This window comes from Pseudopipra pipra, chromosome 14 (genome assembly GCF_036250125.1).
Source record: "Pseudopipra pipra isolate bDixPip1 chromosome 14, bDixPip1.hap1, whole genome shotgun sequence".
Classification (NCBI taxonomy): Eukaryota; Metazoa; Chordata; class Aves; order Passeriformes; family Pipridae; genus Pseudopipra; species Pseudopipra pipra.
The window spans coordinates 13,186,031-13,200,275 of NC_087562.1; positions in this window are offsets into that span (position 1 = coordinate 13,186,031).

Here is a 14,245-nt window from a genome sequence, read left to right on the forward strand (position 1 = left end):
AAAAAGGGACAAGGGGGAAATGTGGTATCAATCAATATCGTCTATCCCTAAATAGACACATTTAGGGGATACAATTTCAGGTTGAACAACATAAGAACATTCAAGCACACAAAAATACAGAATAAGTTGTTCCTGCTCTAAGGAAAATACAAATTACTCAGTCTGGTGCAGTTCTGTTCAGACACATCTAAGGCAGAGGAAGGATCTACCCATGTACTACCCCTCACCACCTCTCTGCTCAATTCGTCCTTATACAACCATGATGGTCCTGCTAATGGAGTGAAACCTTGCCAAAAGCATTAACAGGTGAACAATAAGGGGGCAAAGCAAGCATATTAACACAGAGAGGTGGCATTAGGAAAAACCAGATCTTTCCCTGTGATTTGGTGTGGGTTATGCCTCAGAAAAAAGTAAGTTTCCTGGTGTATGGAACTGCTTTAGCCATCGCTCAGAGGTCAAGAACAGTGCAATCAAACACATAAACCAGCACAGCAAGGATGACTTTTATGGTGCATAAACAGAAAGACTAAGATTCCATGCCTCCTCACAGAGAATAAGAAAGAGAAAGTTTTATGCTATAATCAGCCTTTGCAAAGTGACATGTTTTCAATCCAAAATCCAAAATATTTAGCTTTTCCCATTGCCTTCCCTGGCTTTGGATCTCTGTGTTGTACTATCTCTAATATCTTAATGGATGCCTTTTTGGCAGAAAACAATTCACTCTGAAAAAATTCCTCACCAGCATTAGCTTAGCTGAAAAATAACCGCTTAAAAAAAAACCACATCACGTGAAATAAGCAGATTTTTAAATTATACAGTTCATGCTATAACAGCAATAAAATAGCAAAATTAAGGGCCTTTTTTTATTTATAAGTAACTGCTTTCTTCTACCTTTTATAATGTCCACCTCTTAGCATAACAAAGCTTTTCATAGCTTACTAATGGCTCCCTGTCACTAGTGCTGAGAACTATTATCACTGCTCTGCCCCTTCACATGGGCCTTTCAAACATCACTGTTTCACTTAATTCTTTCACCTCCTTCAGTTCAAATGCAATAAAAACCTTTCACTGGCTGACAACTAGAAAGGCAGAACAGCCTCCAACTGCTGTATAATTCAGGAGGGCTCTTTCTCATTTTAATTGGCTGCCTAATTGGAATGTTTATGGGTTCTGCGATAGCTTGGGATGAAAAGGCAGGGTGAGCAATTATGTGCTCAGCATTCCTATCTGGCAGAGTTAATAGTTTTTTTTTTAGAAAAAGCTAAAGTTCACTGGAATGCCATGTTTTTGTTCTCGAAGAAATACCTTGATTTGAAACAATGTAATCCCCAAGTCAGAAATTATGTCAAGCTGTGCTTATCCAGTAGCAAGTTGGAGCTTTTGGAAGCGTCTTTGCGCCTTTTTGATGTTAGCATAACATGAAGAACAGGAGGCTATCTGGTGGCTGTCAAGTTTTTAACTGCTTGCTCTCTCACTGGCTGGAGATAAGATGTAAGCAGAGCACTTGATGGACTTGATTAATTCTCTGGAACGAAGGTTTGTCTTTCTTGGCTCAATGAATGACTTCATTCTAGTAGATGAGGTCACCCAAGTCAAGGCAATAAAGTTTCTGATATTCACATGAAAGCTAGTTTTCAAAGCTGCCAGCCCCTAAGAAGAGAAGCACAAGTGTTTTCTCATTTACCTACACTCTAGTGGGAACATCCAGCCTGCTGCCCTATCTATCCTCTCCAGCACAGGACTGTGCTTCAGCTGGAGAGCAGTTCTAACACAAGACAAGATTTAAAGGAAAGAGAAAAAAAAAAAAAAGACACATTTAGTTTGAAGAAACAAAGATTTTTGTCAAGTGATTTGTCAAAATGCCAACAGGAAGAGAAAAATTACTTTCCAGCTTTTTAGCCTGACCAGTACAGTTTAATTTTCCTCCCCTCCCCTCCCACACCACGTCTGTGTCATTCCAGTTGCAAACCTCCGGGGCCAAAGAGCAGCTTTGTGGTCCCCTTACAGTGCACGGTGCAATTGCACTTAGTGTTTTAGAGCGAGAGAACCCAAGTGCTGCAAACACGAGGAGCAAACATGGAAGGAGGCTGTGCTCTTTGTGATACTCTTGCATGCTTTGAGCTCTAAGAGTGGGTTTATAGGCTGTCCTTCACGAAACAGACCAATTTTCTCTGTCTTTCCTTTCTCTCTTTTAATAAATACCATTTAGTTTAAAAATGGTGAAAATTTACAAATTGATTTGTAAATTTCCAAATTCTCACAACAGTTTATTCAAAGAGCTCTATTAATCTTGTACTTTTTGCTTTTCAAACCCATGCAAATGATAAGTAGTCTCTCCAGCACTCACTACAGCCTAGTAAATGTAGTAACAACCCATACAAGAGGATTCAGTCTAGTCTGATGCCTGGATTTGTTTTTTCAGATAAACTGAAAGTCCTTTGTATAGTACGAGGGACTCTAACTCATTCTATGCTCCTTCTTGCCGGTTAAAATCGTCCTTACCTCTAAGTAAAAGAGCACTCATAGTCCTGTGGATTATTAGGGCTGTTATTCTAGCATTTGAAACTTCTTTCTGGATCAGTCTCCTAACCTATACTTTAGTTCCTGTGCTGCAGTTCTCCAGCAAGTGCAGTTACACTTGGAGCATGGGGATGGACAGGAGCATCCATCTCTGGCACAAATGCAAACAAAATGCCAACCAAAGCAGATATGCCAGATTTCTGCCAGCTGGTGATACCACACAAGAAAAAGGGCTGCAAGCTACAGAGGTTTTGGGGCGCTGTGGTCTTTTTCTAAATGCTTTCATAGGTACCACAGAGAAATTAGAAGCGGTTCACATGTTCCCATTAAACTATGGAGGTAGAGTTTTACCCCAGCTTTTATTGCCATCTGGAGCCTGGAAACCTGTGGAAGCAGTGCCTTGTTTGGGAGGTCAGGAGCCTGTACCACATCAGAGAGCCCAGCTCTGCCTAGAACATACTTAGGAAATGTTGACTTGGCGCATGCCAGGAGGTATTTCTGGCCGCAATAGCTCCTCAGAAATTCTCTCCAAAAGACTCATTTTCAGATTCACATACATAAGTTTGGCATCCAAATGATACAAAAATAAAATATGACAAGTCATATCCTTGCCAGTATAGATGTAGTTAACCTGTAAGAAGCCAATATAGCAATTAAATAAAAACCACTTTTAAATAAGCTGTCGAATAAACAACACCCATTCTTAAACTAATGTTTGTTCACATTTACCTAAAGATTGTGACTTGCAGATATTAAGAATATCAGAGGAAAAATCTGATTGCTCAAGATGTCCATTTCATTTTATGGGCAAAGGCGATTCAGAAAAACCCATATGTTTGGTAAGTGTCCAAACATGTGGACGCTTATGCAAACCAACAATTCTTTGAAGTACACTGCTTTCTAAAGCCCAGGCTGAAACCTAAAATTTAATAATCAACAAAACAGGCAGAGCTAAGGCAGGAACTCTTTGCTAAACTCTGCAGGACTGGGATATGAGAGGAGGCGTCTCTCTGAAGTGACATTATAGGCCCAGATGCGTTGTAAGAGAATAAGAGTCTGTCTTAAGATGGCCTGTAGACCCTGTGAACTTCCTTGTTTCGTGACTTTAAAGCAAGAAGAAAAATAAATAATGAAACATATTAAAGTCATTATTGTAGCTGTGTGCGCCTTCTGAAGGTTTGGGTTTTTAAAAGCTCCAACCTTTGAAAAAAGTGCTCAGTGAAATTAAAGGCAGCAAATCTATACTGAAATGTATTTTTATATACTACCAAATTTACATGTGGAACTCATTGTCACAAGATATTATTAAAGCCAAGAGCTTAGCAGGATTCAAAAAGGCTTAGACATTTATGTGAATAATAAGAACATCTACAGTTAGACCAGAAAGGAAAAAGACATTTATAAGTGACATTAAAACTCAGACTTGAGGGCATAAGCCAATTCCTAGATGCATTGGGTTAGGGAGAAAATCCCCAATTGACACTTTTTCCATAGCTGTCCATTATAGGTTTCTTTGTACCTTTCTGTAAGCATCTGGTGCAGACCAATGTCAGAGAGTCCATCCAAATCTCAGCCAGTCCAGCAGGTGTTATGTTCTTAATGTAAAAGTCTTTTTAATGTAAAGCTGTCATGAAATATTTTGAAAAGACTGCTTATTCCTTGCCTAATCCTATAGCATTTGGCAGCTCTTAAAAAGGGTGATGGATATTCCACCGTACTTCATACAGCCACCAAGAAGAGAGCAGTTATTCACAATATTTTCTTATGTCTTGTGCCAGGACCTTTTCCCCTCTAAGTGGCATCAGACTACGTGGGTCTGTATGTACATTCCACCCCAAAAAAAACCCTCTTCTGCAAAACCTCCAGAGTTTCACAACACAACTGAAAGTACCACAATGCAGAGCATGACATGCCACTCCCAAATACCAACAGAGTCCAGAGAGTGGGATTGCTCAAGGAATCTGCAATTGTAAGCAAAGCTACGGATCAACACTACAAAAAAGGTCGAATGAGTGCTGTGAGGCAGTGAAATTATTCACTTTCCTCAATTAAACACCTGAGAGGTATTTATATTGCTAATGATCTGGAAATACATATTGACACAAATATAGCATTTGCTACTAGTAAGTGTGTGTGTGTTTGTAGGAAGAAAATTGTGGCCTCTCTCTTTTCTCCATAAACTTTGCCCGCCTTATTCTAGCCATCAGAGTTTGATCTTTGCTGATGTTTATTAAGTTTAATATCAAATAAAGTTATTTTTCTGCTTGGAATAAAATATCAGGAATGTGATAACATATTCAGAAGAAAAGTCAAAATGACCCTTAAAAAAGGAATGCATAAACTCCTAGGATTGAATTTATGCTACTTAGCATCACATTAAAAATATTCAAAATATAAATCAAAATTCAAGGGTATAACTTATATTCAATTTCAAATTTATGGCATTTTAAAATAGGATGATTTCCTTAAATGTGCAATAAATTTGGTTTTGTGGAATTGCACATGCCACCTTATCATGACAGTTGCTTTATCTACACAGTCCACTGAAGCCTAGTCACTTTATATAATCTGAATTCACAAATCAACTGTCGTCTTCACTTCACTGATTCATTGCTGATGGGCCTTTCACAAGGTAAAAAATCCTTTCCAAGTTGACAAGAGTAATAAATGGAGAGGTGAGAGCTGCCTCTCCATCCTGCTGTTCTATTGTGCTGCCGATAGTGACACATGGCAGAATAAGCTCATAAACCAACCTCATCTTTTGACCTCTGCAGAGCAAACGGAAACAGAGGGGCGTTTATGATGATGACTGTATTTAAAGACCAATAATGACTAGATAAACCTCTGAAATCTAACTAGCCCAAGCAAAGCTTGAAAAAATGTGATGGTTTTCTGTACTTAATATGATGAAAAAGTGCTGAAAATACAGCTATGAAACTTTTGGAATAACCTACAGTACAACTGAGCTGCCCCAGTTTATAAGATGCTTACAACAACCATATGCACACAAGAGCAATCTTGGAAAGATTAATGAAACTGTAATTGGACTTTTTAAAAAATGTTCCAGATTAAGGAGAAACAACACATAAACCAACAACTGAACCAGAACAGGATGGCATTCTAGGAATAACCAAACCATTTTAATTTATGAGACTTTTTTTGACCAATACTGCACAAGAGAGGAAGGACAGGTGAACTAAAAATGAATGTGGGGTTGTAGTATCTGTAGCAAGCACTGTAGTACTGAATTTTGATTTATTAAGGATATGCATTTTTAGGAAAAAACATTAGTGATTCAACTTCAACCTCATCATTTGCCTTCTCTTCCAAGGGCAGAAGTTTTGTGCAGTCTAACAAAGAACCTGTGGCAAAACTTGGGAGCTGTGAGCTCAGCCTGTGCTATTGCCTCCTCTGCAGTATCAGCTGGGTCCCCAGGTTAGAGAGTGCCAGCACTCTGGAAAGTAGTGTGATAACCCATCAGCAATGCCAATTTCAAGTCCTAGAATACATATAGTTCATCTTGACTCTACTTTTAGTAGTAGAAAACTTTTCACTCGTACGCAAAAATAAACAGTGATTCATTCCAGTCAAAACAATGAAGGCACACCATACCTGGGGCTCCTGGTTCCCCCAACTCACACTCCCCTGTCACACAGCCTGGCCACCAGGCCATTTTGTCCCCTCTTGGGATTGCATTGCACCCATGGGAGCACAAGAGTCCTTACAGGACTTCCATGAAGACAATGGCAAGCGTTACCTTTATTTAAGCATCAGAGGCAACAGAGGAACTACAGAACTGTGTTTCTGCACAGTTCAGCTACAGCCACATTCAAATCCAACATTTCTCTGAACAGTGGAGACCTTCCCTATTCCCAGCATGCAGGTTACTGGTAACAACCTCATTGCTCGAAATTAAAAATGCAGTACATTGTACTGTTTTGCTCATGCACTACTTTCCATTCCCAGAAACATTAAAATATTTAAACTAGGCGTCCACCCCCTCACTAGTAATGCATTTCTACACAAGACAAGAAAGTATCCTGGAAGGTGAAATGGTACAACTGGTCAAAGTCTACAGCATACATTTGTAGGACATGAGAAATTAATAAAAGACACATGCAGACTGAGTTTGCTGTGACATTGCAGAGTCAAGAATAAGCAGCTACACAAAGGGAGGTGGTTTGTCTCCCCAGGTATTGTATCCTAATCTTCTCTGGATCCAGTCAAATGCTATTGTATGAACCTGTGCAGACTTAGGGCAATACTTATAGCAGAAATTAAATTCAAAATTTTATATACATCAGGTTGCAAGTTGGTAAAGTGACCAGTGCTGTCTGTATTTGTTGGATAGCAGTACTGGAATTGCAAAACAAGATTCCTAACTCAGAGAAGCTGTTGGTATCACCTGTTCCACCCTGATTGTGCTGCATGATTTTGGGTATATATTTGATTATATTAAAGCATTACAAACTATAGTACCATCTGAACATGCCTGGGAATGCAGAAAAAACTGAATAAAATCTATTACACCTTATTTACTCAGCAACACTGACTTCTATTAGCATGTTATTACGGGGTGATGTGCTCCTCACGGAGTCCATCTCAAAAGCCTCACAAACACTACCACTTCTATTCTTATTTTGATAAAGGTCTGTAGAAGCTGTGTTTCGACCTGGCTCAGGTTTCTTGTAGAGCTCAGGGTCCGAGTTACAAGCAATATCCAGGCTAGAAGTCAGGCTCGAATTAGGTAGTTCTGAAAACCTCATGAACTCAGGACAGTGAATTACCAAACAAACCCCTGAATTCATGGTATTTTCACCGTCAACCGCAATTTCCCTATCATAATTTGTTGTGGCAAAGTTTAATTTCACCACCCAGCTCTGAGTTTTCCCTCATCAAATGCCACTATTTGCCACGCCAGGTCACTTCACAAGAAAGTTTGTAAGGTGAAGTCCTTTATAAGGAAAAAAAATAAAAAGGGAGAGATTGTTTTGTTTGGGGGGATTGGTTTTCCCCCCCCCAAAAAAGGCACTTGTCTTTACAGGAATATGTAAAAGTCAGTTGTTCATGCTGATTATCTCAGGCAGTATCAGTTGGCTTAGTTTGAAAGTCAGGTGTACTGTTTCATAATTAAATTATTCAACAAAACCTTGACTATAAAGCATTCTGCTAAAACCTAATTAAGACTATGATTTGATAAAAGCACATTCTGCAGTTTTAGTTTACATTCCCATATGAGTGGGAGCATCATTATTTCATGCTTTACACATTTTGGACTTCACAGGGTTGGTATTTTTGTTTGTTTGGGGTTTTTTTCTACCTTTCCATTTCCAAAGCTGATTTTGAATTATATAAAGAAGTACTCCAGTCTTAGATCATATCAATTCATTAACTGTTGGCAACATTCAGTTCTGATTAAAAGAAAAAAAAAAACAACAAAACAAAACAGAAAAAAACAGACAAACCCATAAAAAAAACCCCAAACAAACGAAAACCCCAACAAAATCAAAAAATCCACAGCACCCTGAAAAACACTCAACAAATAAACCTACCCTCAACAAAAGTAAAAGAAAGGTATCATGAAAAGAGCACTATTTCAAAAGTTGGCCCTTGTTCAAGCTGCATATGGTCACATAATCTTTTAAAACGCGCGATTCAAGTCTCAATTTAATTATGTAATAGCACAAATGGAATTACACTGCAGATGAAGTGCAGTATTTCAGCTCAAACACACACTGGAGTTGTGTGACTGACCCAAGCTTATTTCATTTGGCCATTGTATTAGAGGGCTTAATCTGAATGCAAGCACACGTAGCAAACAACAATTTCAATGCAACACCTCCTCCTCTTGATCTAAATTTTAATACTGGCTGGGCTGGGTTATAAAGATAATTTGTCAGGCAGTTTGCAAAGATTATGATGATCCAGTATTAGCAGGTATTTTTCTTGTTTTATTTGCCACATATACTCGTGTGTCTGCTTAAAAATGCAGATACACCTTTTGCCCATGTATGTATTTGTGTGTGTGTGACCCTTAAGTGGCAAACAGTTAGAGTAATGTCTTGGGGAGCAACTGGAAAAACAAGAATTTTCTCTTTCAACAAACTGGAAATGCAAAATCATAATTAGCCCATTCCTCAAGACTTGTATACTTTTTGTGCTGCAACAATGTGTACTTTTCCCACCCCTCAATACTGTATCCTCATTTCCCCTCCAAATGGTTTTGCTAGAGGCCTGTAAAAACTGTGGGTAGGAAGCAAGGATGGACTGATTCATCAGCACATGACACTATATTCTAAATTATGTCCCTCTTCAACAGAGAGTCTGAGTACAACCAGAGGTTTTCCACATTGGAAATCAACTCCATACTTGCCATATTCTCAGAAAATCCTTCTGACACTTTAACCCCTGCCCCAAATTTTATTGCAACCTACGAATTTTGAGAAAATTAGTATAATATTATAGAGCAAAACATTGCACCAATAACACTTCACATTTGTTTGGTAACTTTAGAAAACAACTATAGTCTCTGTAACTAATTGTTATTATAAAAAACCTAAACATAATCTTATTAGGCTTTTATGATGTACATGCACATCATAGCTTGCATAAGCATTCCTGCCAACCACATCAAGGTGAAAGACAAAGCAGCACAAGAGCTTGTTAGATTAAGAACCTGATTCTACACTGTATAAAGAAAGGTTCCTCTCATAGAGACAGCACAGTACAGATCTCAATAGACAGGGCACAGCAACCTCATCAGCAACACCGAGTGCTGACCTGGTCACTCATGTTCTGAAATAGGCTCCAACTAGAACAGCTGAGCAAGATCAAGAAAAAAGTCCAGAGTCAGAGAAGAACAAGGTTCTTCTTTTTTTAGGCTACCAAAACAGATCAGGGTGGATAGCATCTGTAAATACCAGTGGGGAGAGAGGTGTAAGCAGAAATGAGACTCTAGGGAGGAAAAAGAATCACTTAATTGAAAGAACCTAGTACAGATCAGCAATTAGAAATGCCAGGAAATTGGAAATTAGAAAAAGGTCATTAACCAGCAAAGCAGTGAGATCCTGAAACAGCTGCCAATGAAGATGGGCAGAGCACAAGAAATCAACCTGAGGTTCAAGTGGAACTTGAAAAAAAGAGGAGGGGATTACATCATTCTATGGCTTTCAAACATTCAGTCTTCTCATCTTGAACTTTTGAGATATGGATTTTATTTTTGGCTCTGTCCTTGACTCTAGGAAAAGCTCTTCTCTCTTTTGTAGAAACCTCTACTTTCTTTTAATATAATTATGCAACTTTTATAGATAAAGCTCTTTTATATCTATTGCAAATTAGAAGTAGATCTAAAATTGAAAAATATTACTTTTTAAAAAAATGCATATTTTTTGTTTTCATAGCAGAATGCATATATTGCTTCCCCAACATAGACCTGATTTGGCTCCCCTCTAGGGCCTTCAGGAAATCAGACATTGGAAAGATTATGCATTTGTTCAGGTTAGAAGAGGCCTTTAATGTCACGGAGCCCACCCACTAACCCAGCACTCCCAGTTCCACCACTAAACCATGTCCCTAAATGCCACATCTACACATCTTTTAAATACTTCCAGGGACTGATAACTCAACCACTTCCCTGGGCAGCCTGTTCCAACACTTGACCAGCCTTGATGAAATCTAGAGAAGTGACACAATATTAAGGATTATAATTACACAGGTGACAGAGCAGCCAAAAGTTTTTAGTTGGAGGCTTCTCAACACGTGTCTGCAAGGCAAGACTCCACAGTATGCAAACACAGGAAGATGAACACTGTCTGTTGTCACCTTCAAGTGTTTCTTGGTGTCTTAGATCAATCTAGCTAATTTTTTCTTACACCTCTCGTGCACTTTCTTTTAGTCCAAAAATTTTTAAGTAGGTAAGATGAGGCACAGTGGAGAAAAAGTGATTTGACTAATGGCAGACAGATGGTCATTAATAAAAGAAAGAGGAAATCTCCCAGGATTGCGAACCTCTCTCCCCCTTATGTTGATGAACGTGGCACTTCCCTCATCCATGGTTTCAAAGCCACATTTAGATGTGTCATCAACAAACATAGTCTCATCATACCATCCAGATATTTAATTTCCAGATCTAGAGCCTTAAATTGAAATACCCCAAAAAAATTCGTGTAATTGACCATTTATGTAAAATGTCAGTCACAGGGAAGTTAAACCTGGGCACAGTGTCCCAGCTGATGCTTCATACAGCTTGGTAAAATAAGTGCCACTGCAGCAAAGAAATTTAAAATAATGTTCTCAAAAACTGCAAATGAAAACAACTTATTCCTGTTCAGGAACATCAATACAATCGAGTTCTCTTTGATTAAATGGGATCCTGTAATCACAGCCCTCTAAGAAATTTTTTGGCTACTTTCAAAAATGTCTGAAATTTACTCTGCGAAATTAATGCACAGGATCTGAAAATTCTACCTTAGCAAATACAAAAGACCATTTGATTAGCTACAAATAAAAGCCCCTTGAGCTAAAATGAATAAGGTTTAAGCTACTTCAAATTATTTTCCCGCCTGATAAAGCCATTATCACATTTAGAGCGTTTACAATGCAGAACTACATTCCTTTGATCATCTTATAAAATTAATTGATCTTGCTTATCTATTGTACTATTTTAAATCATTTTAATTGAGGACATTAGGAGAAGTAATGGTAACAACCAATGCATTTATTAGCCACTGACGTTCAAGGCAGCAATGTCATTTTCATAATCTGAATTTCTCTATAACAAAATTCCATTCTTAATGGAATTTACATATAGATCACCCCCAGCCACAAATAATTTACTGTTACTTTAAGTCCTAAAGGACAGGCAGAAAAACTGTGAAAAATCACTCCAGCCATACTTAATTTTAATTATTCTTTAAAATCAGATAGAGACCCTGAAGTTAAATTTCTCATAATTAAATAGAAATTAAAAGTTTCTAAAAGCCTTATTTTCAACTCCAATTTTAAATGCAAATGAACACATAAGAAAATTGTCCCATGAAGAACTGAGTAATGTTCATCTACAATGTTTTGTTCCAGAGTCCCAAAACTCCTCCCTCACCTACAGTCCTGTGTAAGTCTTCGTTTAGTTAAAGGCTACAAAAGGCTGGGTGCAAGATTCCATTATTAATCAAAGTCCTGACTATTATCAGTGCTACTCTTGCCAGTGTCTGCAGAACTGCCTGGGTTACCTTAAAAGAGTCCTGATGTTTCCATGACGGACTACAGTTTGTATGCCACTGTGCCACAGAGATCAGTTGAACACTTTTGAAAGAGAAAGATTACTTTCCTTCCTAATAAGGGAACATTCCATCACCCATTTGGCTGAAATCATTATCAATAAAAGGCGAATTTTTCCTGAGCTAAAGATCCCCTGGAAAATATGCTTCACCTTCAGCCTTAAGTTATCTGCCTGACCTGCTGGCTTCTAAAATTAAAGAATGCACACTCATATAATCAAGTGAAATGTGATTTTCAGCAGCACAAAAGTGAAGTTTAGATGTGTTGCACAAATGCACGCACAAATGACTGTGCCAGCATGCCACTGCACGCTTGGCAAACAGGTTCAGCTCTCTTTGCTATGAAGCTGTTGCACTACTGCAGGTGAATCACTTAGGTCATGTCTATGTTAACAGTGGGAATCAAACCCCTTTCAGAACCACCAGCCTTCCCTGCTACCACCTCTTTTTGTCAACCACTGGAAACTGTTTGCTTTAGCCCCAAAATATCTGATCTTTGTGAAGAAGACATACTACCTTCTTCCTCCTACCTTGTCAGGTCAGTAATTCCTGTTCCCAGCTCCTAGTCTTGCTGTAGATTCATTTCTCCACTGCCTCAAAAAACCAATTCTAGATGGAAGACAAGACATTAGACTGTGGCTCAGAAAACTGACACAAACTAGCAGCATAATCTGGGTATCTTTGACACAGTCTACAAAATACTATAAAGCATGAGGAAGACTAGTCTTATGACTGTGCTGATTGAGGAAACTAAGATTAGGATGCATGCACTATTTTTCCTTCCATGCCTCCATTTCCAAATTATAAAATGAAGGCAATAACATTTTCTGGACTGTAAACACATTACATACCAAGCTTTAGGTGCTCAGCTACATTCTGATTTTGACCATCTTTGCAAAAGTAAAGAAGCATCTATATCTAGGTGGTTTATTGTGATGATTAATTAAAGTTAAGTTCTGTTGGGTAGATGTCCCTATGTGATAGGAGCGATGCGTGAGTCTGCTGCTGTGTGACAGTGCTGAGGTTGCTATAATGAGACACAGGAACATGCTGAAGGTTTGCTTCTACCATTTCTACCAAGAAGAAGAAAGGTCTGAATGTAACAGCTGCTTATACTTTGATGATATTAAAAAAAGGGAAAAAAAAAAAAAGAAGAAGAAGAAAAAATGAAAAGTTGGGTCAGCTAGCAGCAAGATGTAAATCTGCAACTAGGTTGGAATAAGCAAACCTTATTCATGCTGATAATTAGTCTACACCAGAGGAAACAGCTCAGTAATGATTCAAAAGTGGGCTCAGAAGAGAGAACTGAGGAACCTGGTTACAAGCTGAAGAGGTGGGCACACAAACAACAGCACTATAACGTTCACCCCTTTTGTCCTTGGCCAAGACTACAGACAGCAAATGCTGTGCTGTCCCCCTGGGACTCATCAAAGAGCAAGGGGAGGAAACAAAAAGAAAAAAGAAACTGCAATAAACACTGTAAAGAGAAACTGCCTTTACTTGTTCTGATGACTAGACTTTTTTGTTTCTCTTTACATGGTTTGTAGCGAGTACAAAGCACTGGCATTCCCCTTTATAGAACGGGAAAATGACAGTTAAAAGTAAACACTTGCATTTAAACATACACAATGCAAGGACATCACCTTAATTTTGCTACAACAGCAAGTTTCTCCTAACATTATTATGAGACTATTGACTCTGAAAACTAAACTTCTTACTCATTCACTGAAGTCTGCACATTTTTGAGATGAAGGCTTTGGTTTGTTGGGTTTGGTTTTTTTAAAATCTTATTTTGTGTTTTAGCTTCACCCCCAGAGAAATTCCTGATTCAACTCCTGAGTCCCATCATGCAAGTTCCAGTTTGGAGGAAAGGACCTGTTTGCTTTCAGTCCTACTCTGAGGCCATTTTTAATGCCCACAGTCTAAAGTTCTTGGTAGGAGAGGTAAACACAGGGTAAGCAGAGTTGGAAGGCAAAAGGACGAACAAGAATACAAACACGTTCAGTGGATATGTTCTGAGGAACTGAACAGATAAGGAAATTTGAGGCAGTTTTTAACACAGAAACCAAAACCAAAACTAAAATTAAACTAACTGTGCAGCTGAGCTCTTAGGCTGTGGGGTTTTCACTTTGCTGGTAACCTCCAGTGCACCTTTCTGTCACCTTTACAAACCCAGACCTGTATTCTCCCTCTATGGCTGTGGTGCATCTGGCACACTACAGTCTGCTTCTATTTCCAAAGAGCCCATTAATAACAACAGCATGAGCTTCCAGGCTGTCAGAACTGTTTTCATTTCAGACTTTTCTCTTGTTGTAACAGAAAAGAGTCTAAAACAATGCAGCTATGTCTCCCTCTAGTTTATGGTGTGTATAGTTTGAACAGCGTAGATATGGTTAACATTTTATTACTATAATCTAAGGCAATACAGCTCTGTGTTCAAAATTTCCCAG